We start from the raw sequence: 16,855 nt of genomic DNA, 5'->3' as shown, positions 1-16,855 counted from the left end.
GAACCTAAGGAAAGATCGGCACCAAAGCCTGAGGCTACATCAGTACTAAGACCGCCCATCACCACCATGCCAGTCGATGAGCCACAAGGAGAGCTAGTGCCAAATCAATAGTATGACTATTGTACAGAAGGGACTAAAATACGGAACAACCTCCCCCAAGTACTACAGAATCATCTGGTTGGCTACATAGGCATCGCTAGACCTCCTCACCGTCTATCATTCTCCAACATCAAGCTAGCCAAATGATCCAAATGTCAGAACTATTCACTAGCTTGGCCACGGAAGAATATGCAAGGGAATTGGAAAGACTGACTACAACAGAAATTGAAGACCAATTCCATGCAATCGCCATAGAGGTCAAGGCACTTCAGGCACAGATAGATAAGAAGGAGATAGAAGAAGTGTGCATGAACCAAGCTCTCTAAGCTCAAGAAAAGGTAGTGAGGGATGTGACCTCCAATCTCCACCAAAGTCAAACATAGTTGACCAAAGTAGTACAAGCAACCGCAATCCTACAGACCTATTAGAACTCCTTGACATCCGCACATGCTCAAAAGACGGAGGTAGTGTTGAGATATTGAGCGCCACTCGTGATATGCCAGGGTGACCGCCGTTGTGCATTTATGTCACTGACTTGTTAGCTGCAGATACGATTGGTACACCGCCCATAAATAATAGCTAGATGACAACTATCCTTATGTACTCTAGTTCATGGCTTAGTTAGTATGCCACCTTAGTTAGCTAAGTTTGGTTTGAGACCCACATATAGGGTTCTCCTATTTCTTTGTACTAGAGTTCTTTTGGCTTTCACAACTAAGAAGAGGAAAACTGTTTTCAGCCTCCACCTTTGTGTGTATTTCCCCATTGTGTATGTGAGAAAGCTGCAAGTGAGACTCCTTCCTTCTCTCCCACTATCTTCACATGGTATCAGAGCCTGGTTCGTGGTAAGGAGCTCAAGAAAGCAAACCAAGTTCGCGGTGTCCTAGTAAGAGGACCAGTGTTGCTTTCCTTTTTCAAGTTTGGGAGCAAATCTCTACAAGTAGCACAACTGGAAAGTGCAAGAGTGCATTGTCTCAGATTGAGATGCCCTTCGCGGTGTGGCAAGAGGGAAATATATGCTACGGGACCAGGTGAATCCCTTGGTGCCTTTATTTTTCTGATTCGAGGCCACTTTGGGGCCCACTTTGGAGGCAGAAGTTCTCTGCAAGCACTGAGAAAAAGGCCCTGTTTTTGCTGTGCGACCACTACTCTGCAGGTCGGTGAAAAGTTGCCGTAGAAATTGCATCATATGCCTATGCACATAGATACTGGGAGTTATAGAATCATCCTTATTTCTTGTTGATGCAAAATCATCACTAGGAAGTGACTGTGTGGTCAAATACCACTTTCGTCAGTTTTGCAGATTTGCCCTTGTGAGGCAGAAGCTGTGTTTTTTGCAGTGACAGAATATTTTGCAGTGTTCTGTAATGGTGTCTGATTCTCTTTCATAGATTTTCACTGAAAAGCTTGACAAGAACAAGTTCCAAGCATGGAAGTTTAGAATGATGAATTTCCTTATGGGAAAAGGCTATTGGGAGTTCATTACAGGAAATGAAGAAGAACCAGTTCTTCCTAATGTTCCCAATCAACAGCAAATGCAGGCATTTAAAGGATGGCATGAGAGAGCTAGAAAAGTTATGTACTAGCTATCTATCAGTATTTCAGATTCTATGATTGTGCATATTCAGCATGCAAGTATGCCAAAGGAGGCATGGGATACTTTGGCAAAAATATACAGCACAAATATGCAAGCCAGGAAAATGCAGCTCAAGCATGACTTGCACATTGTGCAGAGAGAAAATATGAGCATCAATGACTACCACATGAAGGTGAAGAAAATTGCAGATGCACTTGCTTCCATTGGGTCGCCAGAAGTGGAAGATGATGATTTAGTTTCTGTGACCTTGAATGGTCTAGGAAAGGATTATGCACAGTTCCGGACATCCATTGCCATCTGTGAAAAATTTCCTGATTTTGAGGAGTTGTTTGCTCTTCTAATTTCTGAAGAGCAGAGAAATGGTGGTGCATCTTCTTTAGGAGGAACTTCAAAATAAACTATCTTCTACTCAAATGCTAGAAGAGGTAGAGGCAGAGGTAGAGGAGGCCGATCTGGAGGCCATGGTAGAAATCAGAATATGTAGCAAACTTAAGAAAACCAGTCCTTTGGTGGAGGAGGATGTGGTAACTCTAGAGGCAGGGGGAGCCAAATAGGTCGTGGTGGATGGCAGAGAGGCCAAAATGCAAATAGCAATGTTGAATGCTACTATTGTGGTAAAATGGGTCATATGGCTAAAGACTACTACAAAAAGAAAATTGCAGTAAGGCAATTATGCATCTTCTAGTAGACAGGGTGATGACAAAAATGAGCATCTGTCTATGGTGCAGCACATGAGCAATTCTTGCAGAAGAAAGAAATGATGTGTGGTATTTTGACTCAGGTGCATCAAACCACATGACAGGTCATGCAAAATGGATGCAGGATGCAAGGAAAATGGAAAGACCAGGATTTGTGGAGACTGGTGATGATATTGCACATCCTATTGTTTAGATTGGTAAAATTCCTTTGTCTATGCAGGATGGGAAAAAGAAATACCTATCAGATGTATTTCATGTCCTGATTATCACCAAGAACCTGGTTTCTATTGCTCAAATGGTTGAGCAGGGCTTGCAGGTCAGATTTAATCCTCATGGATGCTTTGTTGAGGATATGAAAAATAACGGTCGCTTGATAGCAAAAGGAAAGAAGAAGGGCTGGATGTTTACGTTGGATGCGGACATGCCTGAATTGAGTGCACCAATGTTTGCACATGGGACCAGATGTAGTTGTAGATATTGATATCTAGCATAAACGCATTGGTCATGTTAATGTACAGCGACTTAAATCAATGCAGGCCCAAAACATTGTTGCAGGATTGCCTAAATTCAAGGTTGCAGAAATGCATAAGGTATGTGAAGTCTGTCAATTTGGAAAACAGGCAAGGAAACCATTTCCTAGACATGTTCAAGAGAGTAAGAAGCCATTGGAATTAATCCACTCTGATGTGTGGACTACTAAAGCTGCATCTATTGGAGGCTATCATTATTTTGTCACTTTTATTGATGACTAGAACAGAAAAGTTTGGGTGTATTTTATGAAAAAGAAAAGTGAAGTGTTTAGGCATTTCAAAGCTTTAAAGCTATGATTGAAAAAGAAACATGCCTCCAAATAAAATGCCTAAGGTCAGATGGAGGGGGAGAGTACCTCTCAAATGAGTTTTCAAGGTTCCTGTAGTAGCATGGCATAAAGCAGTAATATTCATGCAATCATACCCCACAACAAAATGGACTTGCAAAAAGGAACAATAGGCATATTGGAGAGGTATCTCGGGCCATGCTAAATGAAAAAGACCTACCAAATTATTATTGGGCTGAAGCAGTTGCTATAGCAGTTTACATAATGAACAGGACTCCCACTATAGCAATACATGGCATGACGCTAGAGGAGATGTATACTGGTAGGAAACCAGATATTTCTGATTTGAAAATTTTTGGTTGCATTGCCTATGTTCATGTGCCAGATGAGTTGAGGTCCAAGTTGGATCCAAAAGCTGAGAAGTGCATCTTTATTGGTTATTGCCTATAGCAGAAAGGGTATAGATGCTATAACCCTTCTACTCATAAGTTTACAGTGAACAAAGATGTTGCAGCTGGTATAAACCAGTAAATGTGATTGATGATGTAGATGCACAAAATGATAATGCTGCACAGAATTTACGGCACCAATCACAAAATATTAGTGGACCTGCAGTGTCCTCTAGCAGTGGTTCACATACTTTGCCATGGATAGGCAGATTGAGATCAAGAGAATCTCCTTAAAGCAATGTAGATAGTGGTATGTAGGTATCACAAAAAGGAAAAGAGAAGGTAGATCAGCCCATGTTTGATGTGAATGCAGGTCACTCTTATGTGGATGGTGAATCTAGTGGCTCAGAACAGAGCATTGATGATGAGTTGGGTATTCCTTCTATTGTTACACCTAGAGTAAGGAAGACCAGGGATGTTTTGAGAGCACCTGGAAGTGAGCCTACTTTGCACAGGTCTACCAAAGCTAGGTATCCTGTGGATAGGCTGAAATATGATGGATTTACAGCCACTCACTATGCCTATTATGTCAAAGTGATATAGGAACCAAAACCCACTTCTTTTGAGCAAGCCATGGGAGTAGAAAAATGGGAGAAAGCCATGGATGAAGAAATGGATGCCTTGGAAGCAAATGCTACATGGGAATTGGTGCCTTAGACAAGAATGCAATTGGCCGTAAGTGGGTTTATAAGGTGAAGCACAATGCAGATGGTTCTGTGAACAGATACAAGGCAAGATTAGTTGTCAAGGGGTATGCACAAACATATGGGATTGATTATGAAGAAACATTTACTCTAGTTGCAAGGATGGCAACCATAAGAGCAGTCATTACCATGGCTGCATCAAAGGGATGGTCTTTACATCAGATGGATGTAAAGAATGCCTTCTTGCATGGTGATTTGCAAGCAGAGGTCTTTATGGAGCAGCCACCAGGTTATGTTCATGCTATTCATCCTGAGTTTGTTTGCAGGTTGAAGAAAGCATTGTATGGCTTGAAGCAAGCACCTAGAGCATGGTCTGACAAGATAGGACAGTATCTTGTCACTATTGGCTTTGAGATTTCCAAGGCAGATTTCTCACTTTATGTGAGAAAAATAGAGAAAGGTATTATGTTGCTTGTCATTTGATGATTTGATCATCACAGGTGATAGTGATGAAGATATCCTTCATGTGAAAATGCTATTGAAGCAGAAGTTTGAGATGAAGGATTTGGGAGAGCTGCCTTATTTCTTGGGCATTGAGGTGATTAGATCAACAACTGGGATACAGCTCTTGTAGAGGCAGTATGGAGTGGACATGCTGTCCAAATATGGGATGACAGGCTGTTAGCCTATTTCAATTCCTTTGGAGCAGAATGTGAAGCCCTACTATGTACAGACGCATAATAGGAAGTTTGATTTATATGACTATTACTAGGCCAGATTTGAGCTATGCTATTGGATTGGTAAGTCAGTTTATGCAGGCTCCAAGGAAACTGCATTTGGATGTGGCTAGACGCATACTCAGGTATGTGAAGTCCACATTGCGGTATGGACTATTTTATGAGGCTGGGGTTCAGATATAGTTGCATGGATACACTGATGCTGATTGGGCTAGTAGTATTTCTGATAAGCGATCTACCAGTGGATATATGTTCTCTTTTGGGAGTGCTGCAGTCACTTGGAGCAGCAAGAAACAGGCCTACAGTTGCCTTGTCGAGCACAGAGGCTGAGTACAAGGGTGCAACAATGGCTACATGTGAAGTAGCTTGGTTGCATAAGCTACTCTATGATATGCATCAGTCTATAGATGGGCTAGTTGTCATTTATTGTGACAACATGAGCAGTATACACTTGGCAAATAACCCAGTCTATCATGCTAGAACAAAGCACATTGAGGTGCATTATCACTATGTGTGGGAGAAGGTTTGACTAGGTCTTATTGATCTAGTTTATGTCAGCAGAGGATCAAGTAGCTGACATATTCACAAAGGCATTGGGTGCAGAGAAGCTGCACAAGTTCAGAGACCTGCTTGGTGTGCAGGAATTGGGATTGAGCTCGAGGGGGAGTGTTGAGATATCGAGCTCCACTCGCGATATGCTAGGGTGACCATTGTGCATTTATGTCACCAACTTGTTAGCTGTAGATGCGGTTGGTACACCGCCCATGAATAGTAGTTGGATGACAGCTATCCTTATGTATTCTAGTTTGTGGCTCAGTTAGTATGCCACCTTAGTTAGTTGAGTTTGGTTTGAGACCCACATATAGGGTTATCCTATTTCTTTGTACTAGAGTTCTTTTGGCTTTCACAACTAAGAAGAGGAAAACTATTTTTAGCCTCCACCTTTGTGTGTATTCCCCCATTGTGTATGTGAGAAAGCCGCAAGTGAGACGCCTTCCTTCTCTCCCACTATCTTCACAAGTAGTGGCACAAGCTCGACTCACTCTAATTCACAAAGAAGAAGAGTTCCAGGATTGCAAAGACAAGCTTGAAGAAATGAAACAATCTTTGGCAGGGTGTGCCTTCAGCATTGACGAGCTTACACAAAAATACAGAATCTTAAAGGACTAACTTGCTACCGCTCAAGAAGCCAACACTTCATAAGCACAAGTCTAAGACCAATGGTCCAATACCATTGAAGACATTCCTTAACATGCAAAGGTCACCTTGCAAATGAGAAAGCTTAAGGAGGCCTATACAACCATCTACCATCAATACAAAGAAAAAATGAATGAGATGCACTCCCAAAAGGTAATCATCTCCAAGCTCAAACTCCAATTGCTAGTGCACAATAATGAGGCATTAGACAAAACCAATGAAGCCCCACTTCAAAGCACAACAATGGTGTACCAAGAGCTTGTGGCTGCTCTACAAGTGGAAGATCACTCCAATGCATGCATGCTTATCCAATGGAAGCAACTCCAAATCAGGATCATATCTACTCATCCAATTGCGCATAATTTGCCAAGACTTGTGTTTGAAGATGAGAAAAATATCTTCTACTTGTCTACACATGCTGAGTTTATAACACTCAGGACTGATGCTTTCATTGCATACGTCTACAGGTCATGGGTAGTCCTCCCCTCAGGGTTATTGTAGGTTTGTTGCCATTGCTACAAAGGCCATCCCTATTATTTGCAAGGCACGACATAACTGACATCCCACCCATGCAGTTGATCATCCCATCGCACTAGCAAAAAGAAGTGCCAGAAGATGACAAGGCCTATCTCACATCCAACTTCCCATATCTAACCACTCTTTCTGCCAACATCATAACCTCATTTACCCTTGTTGCTACCACCCTCTTAACCTTCCCCGAGCTCCATCCTAACATCTATTCCCTCCATCGTATCTTTGCTCATACCTCTCACCATTTTCAACTAACCCAACAGTCACAAACTTATGAGCCCCTCACACCTAGCTTTTTCCCCTCCCTTGCTAATCCTACCCTTGAGGATTACCAAGCTACTCAAAGCATTTGCCTAGTTCTTCCCCCCCTCCCCTCTGCTCCCCCTTCCACAACTATCGCTCTGCCATATTTCTCCCCCATGTCCCCAGATTCTCTCCCTGCCCCATGATCACCTCCGACACTTCTTGTGCTTCCATCAGTAGAAAATGACACATTATTTGATTTTGAATTCCAATTCGTACGCACAATGATGGGTATGATTTTGATGAGATACCACTTCCCAGTAACCCCATCAAGGAATTTTGGAGCAAATATCCTGATATGAAAACTTGAGGTGGATGGACCCTGGACAACTTTCCTACCAACCTTCGTTAGCGTCAAATTAGTGAAGGTTGGATTAGCAAGTTGGATCCACAACCTGATTGGCATCGTCCCAAGCTCTTTGATGTAATCTTCTTAAAGGAGTACCTACGAGCACCTCCATGTCTTAGAACCCATCCCAAGTTCTATGCAGTTCCACGACATAAAAAATGGGAAGCCAAAATACACAGTTTGACTGAAGATCGAACCATTAATTGGCCAATGATCGAACCATACTCTAGTGTATAATGGAATATCCAAGGCACAATGGTCCGAGCACTTCAGCAACATGAGCAAATAATGCGTGGCAACATTGATCGCTTCCTTTGCCTAAGTGCTATATTCTGTAAAACATTGGAATTCATTCTAGAGGTCCCATGTTACCTCGATTACCATTTGCCTCCACTCAGTTTCAATCCCAATGAACGGGTCGATGCTCAGATTACAAGCTGACTCTATCAAAGAGTGATCTTCTTAAAAGCACGCCACATATCTCTGTTCGAGCAAATGGTGGATACAGGCTACCTAGAAACTATGCAAAAATTGTATGGTGCCAAGGCTTTACAACAGGATCGATTGGTATGACACAAGTTCCTCGGCCACTGGACTAAAAGCACGGCAACCTAGGTACATGCTCGCAATCAGCCATAACACAAGGACGGGTAATAAAATGGATCTGGGAGTGTGTTGTCTCTGTGCCAACATGGACTTAGGTAGAACAAAATGTGTGTGTAGAGTAGCGGCACAGCTTCGCTTGTACTTGCATAAGGCTAGAAATAATCCCTCTTAGAAATCCAACTTGCATGTTCTACATGCAAGTTCTACATACGACTTCTACATGCAACTCCTACATGCGAGTTGTACATGCGAGTTCTACATGCAAATTCTACATATGACTTCTACATGCAACTCCTACATGCGAGTCGTACATGCAAGTTCTACATGCAAGTTGTACATACGGCTTCTACATACAACTCCTACATGCAAGTTCTACATACAACTTGTACATGCAAGTTCTATATGCGAGTTCTACATGTAGAAGGAGAATTTGTTACAACTTCTATATGCAAGTTCTACATGTAGAAAGAGAATGTGTTACAACTTCTATATGCGAGTTCTACATGTAGAAAGAGAATGTGTTATAACTTCTATATGCGAGTTCTACATGTAGGAAGAGAATGTGTTACAATTCCTACATGCAGAGAGAGAAGCTCTCAAACTTGTATAAATACCCCATAATGGAATGAAGCCCACACTCTTTGGGGCATTGTGTTGAGCTCTACTTTGGTATTCCAAGCAATTGTCTCAAGTGTCCATGCTTCCTTGCACTCCATGTCCAAAAGCATGTCCTAACCTTGCAACTCCTCCCCTCTCATCCAACCTTGCAACCCATCCTCTCCCTCTCCCCCTCCCTCCTCCTCCCTTCTCCCCCTCCCTCTTCCTCCTCCTCCTCCCTTCTCCTCCTCCTGCTCTCTCCTCCTCCCTCCTCCTCCTCCTCCTCCTCCTCCTCCCTCCTCTCTCTTCTTTCCCCCATGCTCTTACACCTTCTTCCTGTCCCACTCCTATACTCCCCCTAAACCCTTTGTTCCTCAACCCTTAAACTCCATGATCTACGAGGGAGATGAGTTCTCCACCATGTACTCTACCCTAAACCTTGGAACCTCCTCCTAAACCTTGGAAATCCTTCTAACCCTGAAACCTCCTTCTAAACCTAGGAACTCCTTCTAACCCTGGAACCTCCTTCTAAACCTTGAAACCTCCTTCTAAACCTTGAAACTGCTTCTAAACCTAGAACCTCCTTCTAATCCTTAAACTCCTCCTAAACCCTGCAACCCCCAATGAAGGCAAAAGCCTTGATTACCTCAATCATGATGATACACGTTCCTTTTACACATGCATGCACTTTGTTTGCTTACCATAGTTAAGCCTACCTCTCTCACCGGAACATGACTCGAGGTCCTAAGCTACACATATACTACATTTGATAACCCCGATATATCTGTAGGTGACAAAAAGCCTCGGAACCCTACATACTAAGAATACCTAGCTCTTCCTATGAAAGCCGTCATGAAAGAGCCAACATCGATGGGCATGATGAAAATAGTTGCATTTTCAATATGGACAACAACCCGCCTCGACCTCAACAATACCAACCGGCACCCATGCCAATGTATAGGCAACCGTCACTTGCACAAGTTCCCCCAGCTCCGAGGTTGAATCCTATTCTCGTTCGGACACAAGTCCTGCAACTACTCAAGAATCCGAATCCATGACCATATCCAAGAGCACCAAATCTAGCTCCTCAGGTAGTTCGAATACATCAACTGCAAGTCGAGGAAATAGACTCGCCATTCGAGTATGAAGCAGAGTACTAAGTGTACTATGTAGAAGGCACAGAGGGTCTAATACCAATCTATGCAAATCTATGTAGAAGGCACAGAGGGTCTAATACCAATCTATGCAAATAAAGTTTGACCCAATACATATCTAGCACAAATCAAGTGCTATGATTGTGGAGAAAATCACCAAATTGGAGAGTGCCCTCATCATGGTAGCCCCGCTACTTTCCAACCACTCTATAGAGATTGTGGCATAGGACATGCCTGTATGGATTGCTCCATGCAAAATAAGGTCCCACAACAAATAGAGGTTAAGCCTGACATCCCAATCGGAATCATTAGGGTGGACCATCAAAGTCTAGGGCAGGGTAAGCATAATATCACAACCTGTGAATGTAATTACACGCTAGCAGAAAGAGGCCACCAAGGACCCTAACATTCCAATCCAACAACTTCTTAAAAAGAAAGCATAGGTGCCTTCACCTCTGCCAAGCAGTGAGTAGCCGAGCCCATCTAAATCAATTCCCAAGCCTCAAATAAAAGAAGCTCCATACCCAAGTGCATAGGTGGAGAAGGCTCATTTTTAGGCACTTCAACAATGGGTACAAAAGGAAAAAGCTCAATTTGCTGAGAAACAAGCTCAATTTGAGGCTGAGAAACAAGCTCAAGATCCAATCCATGACTTGGCCCCACAAAGTATTGATACTGTACTCGAGCCTCTGTTCCAACAATAGACTACACAACATAATGTACTACCACATCAACTTAAGGAGCGGCACTCTCTAGCATCCTGACTTGCCTCGTGTCGATTCCCATCGAAATCCTCCTACGGAATTGTCCCAATCTCTGGGAGAGTTTCAAAGGTTAGATTGAACTCGCAAATCCCCCTTCACCTATGGACGACATTGAAGATATCCCTGTGCAGATGGGTGAGAGAGATGACATATGCAATATTACTGTGCCTTTGATCCACAAGGCATATAATGAAGTCCAAGCCATAGTGGATGGTGGAGAAGGTGTAAGTGTTCTATCAAAGTCCAATATATTAAAGAATTTAGATGACATGGCCTGTAGTAAAAATAGTCTAAGATATCATCAGATTTGGGTCCCAGCTTTAAGGATTTGGATGGCCATTGGTGACATATGCTGCACCTTTTTATTGTCGGTTCAGGAGACAACATTCTTGCATAGGCTTCTCTCCAGTTTACGAGAGGAATGGCTTACAAATTGCATCAAACTAAAATCTCAAAGATTGTCACAACGGTTTGAATCAGACCGACCTGTTTGAACAAGAATTCTACCAGAGTTCTATATAGAAACTTTCTAATCCCCTCCCCACTATTTCCATAGATTCTTAACAAAAAATGGGGACTAAGGCATACTTCAAGATGGTGGCAAAAAAGACTGAAAGAAATTTAGGTCAAGTGTAGGCTGAGTAAACTTAATTTCTTGGCTTGGAAAGTTCTGAATCATCAGTGTCTCCAAGTTTGAGCTAAGCTTCCAAAGAAGTTTGTTGTCTACCTGTTATACGCTTTGTGTAACAGGTCTAATGAGTCTGTAGTCTATCTCTTGCAGCATTGTGCTATGGCTCACAGTGCCTAGGATAAAGTAATCAAGATTGGTGGTCTGATGTCAAAGTTCCAGTTGGGGAATGAGGTTGCTACAAAGTATTCTTTAATGGTATTGGCTTGCTGGCCTTATCTATGAGCATTTGTTATGTCAATGGTTTGGTTTCTCAAGAGCCAGGTAGTGTTCGGTCATTGGATAAAGACTGGCTATAAAGTTGATGCTCTCATAGGACTCCTCAAATCGATATTTCTAAGATTTTGGATACCCGTGATCCCATAGTCGGTGCTTCATTGGGGGATATTACCAATGGATTTCTATTATCAATATAGGATGTTTCTCTCTGATTCTAGCATAGGCCTAGGGCTTAGTCCCTTTTTTTAGGGCAATTTATGTACTTCATGTTCTTTGTTGCAGTTTTATTTTAAAAAAAGAGTGCATCTTGATCCTAAATACTACTAGTCCTTTTCTTTAACGTCCAAAATAAAAATTGAAATGGCACAATATTGTGCAAATAACTATGACTGAAAAGTAGGGGAGAGAGGGGCACAAGCTATTTCGAGCCAAAATCGATTTAACTTCCTAAAAAGTTCTCCCTTTCTGATACCACAAAGCTTGCTGAAGGAGGGCGACAATGGTGTTGCAATCTTAAATACCAGAGGGGACGAGCATTTTCCGAGCGAAATCTTCCGAGCGTCCGAGCGAAGGAAAAAAAAAGCTTCCAACTATGCAAAAATATGACAAAAATGGATCAGAAGAAAACATAGTTTCACTTAGAAATATGAAAAGTATTATAGGAATGCCTATTTTATACACGAATATTTATGTGAATCTTTGGGAATGGTGAGAACATAATGAGATGGCTTTTGAAGAAACCCACATGTAGAGTAGACTTCTCTATGAAAATTCCCTTATGATCCTTCTTACAACTTTTTACTTAATAGGGGGTGACATTGAAAAACCTCTCTCACCCTATCTTCATGAAAGGGTTTCTCCAAAGAAAACTCATTAAAGCAAGCCATCAAGGTAGTTTCGCCAGCGAAACCCCTTTGAACAAGGTCTTTCAAGGTAGTTTCGCTGGCGAAACTACCTTGGACAATACTTTTAAAAGTGACATAACTTTCACATCCAATGTCCAAATATAGTCATTCAACCACTCAAATTGATCGGAAAACCCCATTTGAGCACATCTATGGGGTTATATTTTGGAAAAACTTGCATATATAGTATTAAATATTACATGTATTTTATGAGAGTGATATATAAGCCCAAGTTAATACTTATTTATAGTAATTTAAATTTCTATAGAAACATGTCCATAAATATATTGTTATTAATACTATAAAAACACTTGAAAAATATTGCCATATGATATAAATGTGTTTAATAAGTAATTATTTATGTATAATATTATTATGTTGAGAGTGATTATGAGGGATGTTTCTTAAATGAATTATTTTTCAATACTTTTTTAAGGTAATAACAAGGGTACAAAGGGATGTCTATGAATAAGAAGATTTATGTTATGTAAAAATGAATGAGTAACTAGTTTGTATATTTTTATGATAAAGGGATCTAGTTCTAATGAAAATAAAAGTGTAAAAACCATGTTTCCTAAAGAAATACTATTTTTAAAATCTCTAGAAAAACACGCTCGTATAAACCTGCTCATAGGTTTTTGCTCGTAAAATTGACGCATCCAATACCTGAACTGGGCGAGATTGTACATGGTGTGCCAGGGATTGATAAAGTCCCACTCACTATTCGTTAGGAGCAGAACGCCTAGTAGGAAGTCGAAACTGAGAGGTAAACCAACCTTCCTCCATTGCCATGATCGACTCCAACCCCGTCTCCTTTTTCCTTACCCCCTCCGACTAGCGAGACTGTTTTAAAATACGAGATCTTGGAGGAAGAATATGTATTCCTTGAAATATGGGTATGTATACATAATCTACGGATTAAAATTTCAAATTGTGGATTTGAATTTTCTTGAAATCTTTTTAAATCTATTATATTATATTTGTATGTTCTTATTAAAGAAATCTTTTTTTACTTTTCATTTAATTATTTTAATTTCATAATTTTATGAAAGCATATTTTATTTTGTAAATATTATCATCATCATATCAAAGTCCTCCAAGGTCCTATTGTGGGGATGGTATGGTTGGGAATGAAATTTACACACACACAAGTGCTCGATCAACCACTAGGCTATGACATCAGGCCATAATGTTACATTTTAAAATGTTCCATTGCACATCTCCACATTACATCTTTCAAATGCAAATCAACCTTATGTTGATTTCAAAAATCCTCATTAGCACCATGGCTCATGCACACTTCTACAATTGCATCTTTGAAATACAAATTGACCTTGGGTTTCATTAGCATTATGCTTCATGAACACTCCTACATATCACATTTTTTGAAATGCAAATCAAAATTGGGTCGATTTCAAGAATTAAAACATGTTCTTATTACCACATGACTTCATCCACACTTCTACACATCTTATCTTTGAAATGCAAATCGACCTTGGGTCAATTTCATGGAGCGAAACATGGTTTCATTAGCACCATGTCTTCATGCACACTTGTATATATCACATCTTTAAAATGTAAATTGACATTGGGTCCATTTTGAGAATCAAACATGTTCACACCAATACCATGTCTTCATGCACACTCATACACGTTCCATCTTTGAAATGCAAATCAACCTTGAGTCAATTTCAAGAATCAAAACATGTTTTCCTTAGCACAATGGCTTTATCCATATACACATGTTATCTTTGAAATGAAAATTGACCTTGGGTCGATTTAAAGAATCAAAACATGCTCTCATTCACACCATGGCTTCATGCACACTCCTACACATTGTATCTTGCAAATCAAAATAGAATTGATTTCAAGAATCCAAACATATTTGAAATGTAAACTTCCCATCTTTGAAATGCAAATCGACCTAGGGTCGATTTCAAGGATCACAAAATGTTTTCATTAACACCATGGCTTCATGCACACTCCTATACATCACATCTTTGAAATGGAAATTGACCTTGGATCGATTTCAAGAATCAAAACGTGCTCTCATTAGCACCATGATGTCGTGCCACTTATATCCAAATCAACCTTGGGTGGATTTCAAAAATCAAAACATGTTTTCTATAGTACAATGGCTTTAGGTGTTGAGATATCGAGCTCCCACTCCTGATATGCCAAGGTGACCATTGTGCATTTATGTCACCGACTTGTTAGCTGCAGATGCGGTTGGTACACTGCCCATGAATAATAGCTGGATGATAGCTATCTTTATGTACTCTACTTCATGTGTCAGTTAGTATGCCACCTTAGTTAGTTGAGTTTGGTTTGAGACCCACATAAAGGGTTCTTCTATTTCTTTGTACTAGAGTTCTTTTGGCTTTCAAAACTAAGAAGAGGAAATATACTTTCAGCCTCCACCTTTGTGTGTATTCCCCCATTGTGTATGTGACAAAGCCGCAAGTGAGACTCCTTCCTTCTCTCCCACTATCTTCACATGGTATCAAAGCTTCGTTTGTGGTAAGGAGCTCAAGAAAGCAAACCAAGTTCACGGTGTCCTAGTAAGAGGACTAGTGTTGCTTTCCTTTTTCAAGTTTGGGAGCAAATCTTTGTAGGTAGCATAGCCGAAAAGTCAAAGAGTGCATTCTCTCAGATTGAGACGTTCTTCGCAGTGTGGCAAGAGTAATATATACTGTGGGACCAGGCAAAGCCCTTGGTGACTTTATTTTTATGATTTGAAACAGCCTACAATTGCCTTGTTGAGCGCAGAGGTTGAGTATAAGGGTACAGCAATGGCTGCATTTGAGGTAGCTTGGTTGCATAAGCTACTTTATGATATGCATCAGTATATAGATGGGCTAGTTGTCATTTATTGTGACAACATGAGGAGTATACACTTGGCAAATAACCTAGTCTATCATGCTAGAACAAAGCACATTGAGGTGCATTATCACTATTTGTGGGAGAAGGTTTTACTAGGTCTTATTGATCTAGTTTATGCTAGCATAGAGGATTAGGTAGCTAACATATTCATGAAGGCATTGGGCACAGAGAACCTGTGCAAGTTCAGAGACCTACTTGGTGTGCAGGAATTGGGATTGAGCTTGAGGGGGAGTGTTGAGATATCGAGCTCCACTCGTGATATGCCAGAGTGACCGTTGTGCATTGATATCACCGACTTGTTAGCTATAGATGCGGTTGGTACACCGCCCATGAATAATAGCTAGATGACAGCTATCCTTATGTACTCTAGTTTGTGGCTCAGTTAGTATGCCACCTTAGTTAGCTGATTTTGGTTTGAGACCCACATATAGGGTTCTTCTATTTCTTTATACTAGAGTTCTTTTGGCTTTCAAAACTAAGAAGAGGAAAACTGTTTTCAGCCTCCACCTTTGTGTGTATTCCCCCATTGTGTATGTGAGAAAGCCGCAAGTGAGACTCCTTCCTTCTCTCCCACTATCTTCACAATATGCACGCTCCTATGCATGGCATATTTGAACTACATATCGACCTTGTGTCAATTTCAATAATCAAAACATGTTTACTTTAGCACCATGACTTCATACACACTCCTACATGTTCTCATCTAGGCCATGGCTTCATGCCCACTCGTACATGTTACATCTTTGAAATGCAAATCGATCTTGGGTCAATTTCAAGAATCAAAACTTGCTCTCATTCACACCATGGCTTCATGCACACTCCTACACGTTGTATCTTGCAAATCAAAATTGAATTGATTTTAAGAATCCAAACATGTTTGAAATGCAAACTTCCCATCTTTGAAATGCAAATCGACCTTGGGTCAATTTCAAGGATTAGAAAATGTTTTCACTAACACCATGGCTTCATGCACACTCCTATACATCACATCTTTGAAATGGAAATCGACCTTGTGTCAATTTCAAGAACCAAAACATGCTTTCATTATCACCATGACATCGTACCACTAATATCCAAATCAAGATTTCAAAAATCAAAACATGTTTTTTTTAGCAGAATGGCTTTATGTACACTCCTACACATGGCATCTTTGAACTGCATATTGACCTTGTGTCAATTTCAACAATCAAAACATGTTTACTTTAGCACCATAACTTCATGTACACTCCTACACATTGCATCTTTGAAATGAAAATCAGACTTGGGTCAAGTTCAAGAATCAAAACATGTTCTCATCTGTGCCATGGCTTTATGCCAACTCATAGATGTTACATCTTTGAAATGCAAATCGACCTTGGGTCGATTTCAAGAATTCAAACATATTTTCCTTAACATATTACCTTCAAGTAAAATCCTATATATGGCATCTTTGAATTGCAAATGGACCTTGGGTCTATTTCAAGAATCAACACATGCTCTCATAGACACCATGGCTTCATGCACACTCTCACACATTGCATCTTGTAAAATTGATTTCAAGATTCATCGATCGACCTGGGTTAATTTCAAGATTCATCAAAAGTTGTTTGAAATGCAAACATTTCATCTTTGGAATGCA

Source organism: Dipteris shenzhenensis, chromosome 4 (genome assembly GCF_047967505.1).
Source record: "Dipteris shenzhenensis isolate YYH24624 ecotype China chromosome 4, Dip_SZ_1.0, whole genome shotgun sequence".
Lineage (NCBI taxonomy): Eukaryota > Viridiplantae > Streptophyta > Polypodiopsida > Gleicheniales > Dipteridaceae > Dipteris > Dipteris shenzhenensis.
Note: the sequence above shows the minus strand (reverse complement) of the source record.